We start from the raw sequence: 5,743 nt of genomic DNA, 5'->3' as shown, positions 1-5,743 counted from the left end.
CCAAGTTGCCCAGGCGGGTCTCGAACCCGCGGGGTCAGGCAATCCACTCCCTCAGCCTTCCAAGTCACAGGATTACAGGCTGAGCCACCGAGCCCGACTTGTTCAGCAGTTTTTGACCAAAAGAAGCATAATTCCCATGCCCCACCCTCCCTATTCACCCCATCTTGCCCTGAATGACTTTGTTTTCTTGCATGAAAAAAGTCCTCAAGGGGAAACACTTTGCCCATATTGAAGAGGAGAAACAAAAAACAGCAAAAGCACTCAGAGAAAACAAAATTTATGAGTTCAAAAACTGTTCTGAGCAATGGAAAAAGCATCTTGATAGGTGTATTGCATCAAACCAAGAGTGACTTTGGAGGTGACTGAAGTTTAAAAATGTAAAAATAAATACACAACATTTGAAAAATAAGTTCCTGTTCTTGGGTCTCCCCTCATATAAGAGATACTGTAGCATTATTGCAAATGTATCAGTGAGTGGAGGATTTGTAGTCTTTTTTTTCCTCATTGTTGATTTTTATGATGATTAAACATGATTTGTGTTCTAGATAAATCAATCTATGACCATAGAAATGAAAATAATGGTTGTGGGAGCATTAACTGGGAAGGGGCAAGAGGGAAACTTCTCGAGTGCTGGAAATATTATCTCTTGATATGGGTAGTGAGTACCTATCATCTATCTACACATATAGGATATTTGATGCCTTTTATTGAGTCTGCCATTTTTTATTTCACCTCTTGAGCATGGCAAAACGTTATCCTTTCAGGATTTTTTTCATCAGGGAAGCAAAAAAGAATCACTCAGGGTGAGATTGGGTGAATAGGGAGGGGAGAGCACGAGGGTCATGCCATTTTTGATAAAAAAAACTCCTGAACACTCAGTGTGGTGTGAACAGGTTCACTGTCATAGTGTAGGAACCAGCTGTTTGCTACCACTCGGGACATTTCTCCCACAAATTGTGACACACAACCACGGTAGCTGGTACACTGATGCCAATGGGTTCCTACAACACTTAGCTAGCGAGGAAGGCCTATACTACAAGGGACCTGCCCTCCAAAAGATAATTCTGTTTTTTGGTGGATCACCCCTCGTAGTAAGGTCTTCAAAGAACCCAGATGAGAATAACCTGGGGCCTAGTAAAAATGTAGACTACTGGCTGAACATATTGGCTTATGCCTGTAATCTCAGCACTTAAGAAGGCCAAGACAAGGAGTTTGAGACCAGCCTGAGCCCAAGGAGTTTGAGACCAGCCTGGGCAACATAGGGAGATCTAGTCTCCACAAAATTTTTTTTTATTAATGAAAAAGGCCAGATGTGGTGGCTAATGCCTGTAATACAGCATTTGGGAGACTGAGGTGAGAGGACTGCCTGAGCCGAGGGCTTCAAGACCAGCTTGGGCAACTTGGGGAGACCTTGTCTCTACAATAAATCAAAAAAGTAGCCGGGTGTGGTGACACGCATATGTAGTTCCAGCTACTTGGAAGACTGAGGTAGGATCACCTGAGCCCAGCAGGTCAAGGCTGCAGTAGCCTTGAGCTTGCCACTACACTCCAGCCTGGACAACAGAGTGAGACTCCAACCCCTCCCCCAAAAAACAGGCTCACACCTGTAATGACAGCACTTTGGGTGGTGGAAACCAGAGGATTGCCTGAGCCCATGGGTTCAAGACCAGTCTGGCCAACTTGGTGAGACTTCGTCTCTACTATAAAAAAAAAAAAAAGCTGGGCTCGGTGGCTCAGCCTGTAATCCCACACCTTTGGGAGGCTGAGGTGAGTGGATTGCCTGAGCCCACGAGTTCGAGACCCGCCTAGGCAACTTGGTGAGACCTCATCTCTACAATAAATCAAAAAAATTAGCTAGGCGTGGCACGCGCCTGTAGTTCCAGCTACTTGGAAGGCTGAGGCAGAAGGATCATCGGAGCCCAGCAGGTCAAGGTTGTGGTGGCCGGGAGCGGCCACTGCACTCCAGTCTGGGCGACAGAGTGAGACTCCAACTCAAAAAAAAAAAAAAATTAGCCAGGTATGGTGACACACCTGTGGTTCCAGCTACTTGGAAGGCTGAGGTGGAAGGATCACCTAAGCCCAGCAGGTCAAGACTGCGGTGGCCATGAGTGAGCCACTGCACTTAAGCCTGGATGACAGACGGAGACTTTGACTCAAAATGATAATAATAATAATAATAAATGAAAAATAAAAATTGGCCATGTGTGGTGGAAAGTGCCTCTCATCCCAACTAACTGAGAAGCTAAGGAGGAATGATTGCTTGAGCCCAGCAGTTTGAGGCTGCAGTAAGCTATGATCATGTTGCTGTACTTCAGTATGGGAAACAGAGACCGTGTCTCAAAAAATAAAATTTGGCCGGCCGTGGTGGCTCAAGCCTGTAATCCCAGCACTTTGGGAGGCCGAGGCAAGAGGACTGCCTGAGCTCAGGGGTTCGAAACCAACCTGGGCAATTTGGTTAGACGTTGTCTCTATAATAAATCAAAAAATAAACCATGCGCACCTATAGTTCCAGCTACTTGGAAGCTGAGGCAGAAGGATTGCCTGAGCCCAGCAAGTTGAGGATACAGTGGCCATGAGCATACTACTGCACTCCAGCCTGGGCGACAGAATGAGATTCCAACTCAAAAAAAATAAAGTATGGTTCAGGCGTGGTGGCTCAAGCCTATAATCCCAGCACTTTGAGAAGCCAAGGTGAGAGGATTGCCTGAGTCCAGGGGTTCCAGACCAGCTTCAGTAACTTGGTGACACCTCATTTCTACAATAAATAAAAAAAGTTAGCCGGACGTGGTGGCGCACACCTATAGCTGCAGCTACTTGGAAAGCTGAGGCAGACTGATCACCTGAGCCAGCAGGTCGAGGCTGCGGTGGCTGTGAGCATGTCAGTGCATTCCAGCCTGGGTGATACAGTGAGACACCAACTCTAAATAAATAATAAAATAAGGCTGGGCTTGGTGGCTCAGCCTGTAATCCCAGCACTATGGGAGGCTGAGGTAAGTGGATTGCCTGATCCCGTGGGCTCAAGACCAGCCTAGGCAACTTGGCCAGACCTCGTCTCTATAATAAACAAAACATTAGGCCAGGCTTGGTGGCTCAGACTGTAATCCCAGCACTTTGGGTGGCCAAAGTGAGTGTATTGTTTGAGCCTGCGGATTCGAGATCAGCCTGGGCAACTCAGCGAGACCTCGTCTCTACAATACATAAAAAAATTAGCCAGGCGTGGTAGTGCGCACCTGTAGTTCTTCCTAGTTGTAAGGATGGGACAGAAGGATCGTTGGAGCCTAGCAGGTCAATGCTGGGGTGGCTATGAGCATGGCACTGTACTCCAGTCTGGGCAACAGTGACACACCAACTCAAAAAAAAAAAAAAAAAAAAAAAAAAAACTAGCCTGACTATCCTGAGCCTGACATGGTAGCACACTGACTACTTGGAATGCTGAAGCTGAAGGATCGCCAGAGCCCAGCAGATCGATGCTGGGATGGCCATGAGTGCGCCACTGCCCTCCAGTCTGGGTGACAGAGTGAGACTCCAACTAAAAATAAAATAAAGTAAAATAAAATACAATATGCCAGGCACAGTGACCTCATACCTGTAATCCCAGCACTTTGGGAGGTAGAAGCAAGAGGATTACCTGAGCTCAGGGGTTCAAGACCAGCCTGAGCAACATGGCAAGAACTCGTCTCTACAATGAATTAAAAAATCAGCCGGGCATGGTGGCGTATGCCTGTGTTTCCAGCTACTTAGAAGACTGAGGCAGAAGGATCACCTGAGCTAACAGTTGGAGGCTGCAGTGGTCATGAGCATACCACTGAACTCTAGCCTGGGCGACAGAGTGAGACTCCGACTCAAAAAAAAAAGAGATTTAAAACAAGGAGACCTTTATTCCTACAAAATTTGCAGTGGATATATATTTATATATCCTGGGCCCAAACTTCAGTTCTAGCAACATTTGCCAGACTTTAGTGTATGTGCTAAGGAAATTCCATATTTAAAAATCCCTTTAACTGTTTGATGGAAGAGCTTCCATCTACCAGGTGCAGTGACTCATGCCTGTGTTCCCCGCACTTTGGAAGGCAGAGGCAAGAGGATTCCCTGACCCAACAGGTTTAAGACCAGTCTGGACAACATGGTGAGACCCCGTCTCTACAATTAAAAAAAAAAACATAGGCCGAGCTCGGTGGCTCAGCCTGTAATCCCGCGCTTTGGGAGGCTGAGGTAAGTGGATTGCCTGGGCCCACGGGTTCGAGACCCTCCTGGGCAACTTGGTGAGACCTCATCTCTACAATAAATAAAAAATTAGCCGGGTGTGGTAGCGCACGCCCGTAGTTCCAGCTACTTTGGAAGCTGAGGTGGAAGAATCGTCAGAGCCCAGCAGGTCGAGGCTGCGGTGGCCGGGAGTGGCCACTGCACTCCAGTCTGGGTGACAGAGTGAGATTCCAACTCAAAAATAGCCAGACATGGTGGCAAATGCCTGTAATTTCAACTACTTAGAATGCTGAGGAGAAACGATCACCTGAGTCCAGCAGGCAGAGGCTGCCATGGCCATGAGTGTGCCATTGCACTCCACTCTGGGCTACCGAGTGAGACTCTGACTCAATAAAGAAAGAAAGAAAGAAAGAAAGAATAGCTTCCAGTCGGGCTCGGTGGCTCAGCCTGTAATCCCGCGCCTTTGGGAGGCTGAGGTGAGTGGATTGCCTGAGTCCGCGGGTTCGAGACCCGCCTGGGCAGGCGAGACCTCATCTCTACAATAAATTAGCCAGGTGTGGTAGCGCGTGCCTGTAATTCCGCCTACTCGGAAGGCTGAGGTGGAAGGATCCCCGGAGCCCAGCAGGTCGAGGATGCAGTGGCTGGCAGCGGCCACTGCACTCCAGTCTGGGCGACAGAGTGAGACTCCAACTCAAAAAATAAAGAAAGAAAGGAAGGAAGGAAGGAAGGAAGGGAGGGAAGGAGGGAAGGAAGGAAGGAAGGAAGGAAGGAAGGAAGGAAGGAAGGAAGGAAGGAAGGAAAGAAAGAAAGAAAGAAAGAAAGAAAGAAAGAAAGAAAGAAAGAAAGAAAGAAAGAAAGAAAGAATAGCTTCCAGCTGGGCTCAGTGGCTCAGCCTGTAATCCCGCGCCTTTGGGAGGCTGAGGTGAGTGGATTGCCTGAGCCCGCGGGTTCGAGACCCGCCTGGGCAGGCGAGACCTCATCTCTACAATAAATCAAAAAATCAGCCAGGCGTGGTAGCACATGCCTATAATTCTGGCTACTTGGAAGGCTGAGGCGGAAGGATCGCCGGAGCCCAGCAGATCGAGGCTGCGGTGGCCGGGAGCGGCCACTGCACTCCAGTCTGGGCGACAGAGTGAGACTCCAACTCAAAAAATAAATTATAAAATAAAAAGGAATAGCTTCCACCTAACCTTCAATTAGAAGTGATTAAGCTACAATGCTAAGCAACAAATACCAAAAAATAACTTATTAGTGGTTCATAAATGCCTTAGAAGTACTGAATATGCCCTATAAAAATCATATGCTCATGGATTAAATCAGTATTTGGAAGTCCCTGTGTGTATTCAAAGACATTTTCCCTTTCTTCTTTCCACCCTTCTTTCTTTCCTTTTTTTGTTTTCTTTTTGAATTGGAATCTCACTCTGTGGCCCAGTTCACGGCCACTGCAGCCTCGACCTGCTGGGCTCAGGAGATCCTTCTGCCTCAGCCTTTCAAGTAGCTGGAACTATAGGCATGCACCACCATGCCTGGCTAATTTTTT

Source organism: Carlito syrichta, unplaced genomic scaffold, assembly GCF_000164805.1.
Source record: "Carlito syrichta isolate Samal-C Ts95f unplaced genomic scaffold, Tarsius_syrichta-2.0.1 Scaffold312129, whole genome shotgun sequence".
NCBI lineage: Eukaryota > Metazoa > Chordata > Mammalia > Primates > Tarsiidae > Carlito > Carlito syrichta.
This window is presented reverse-complemented; position numbering follows the sequence as displayed.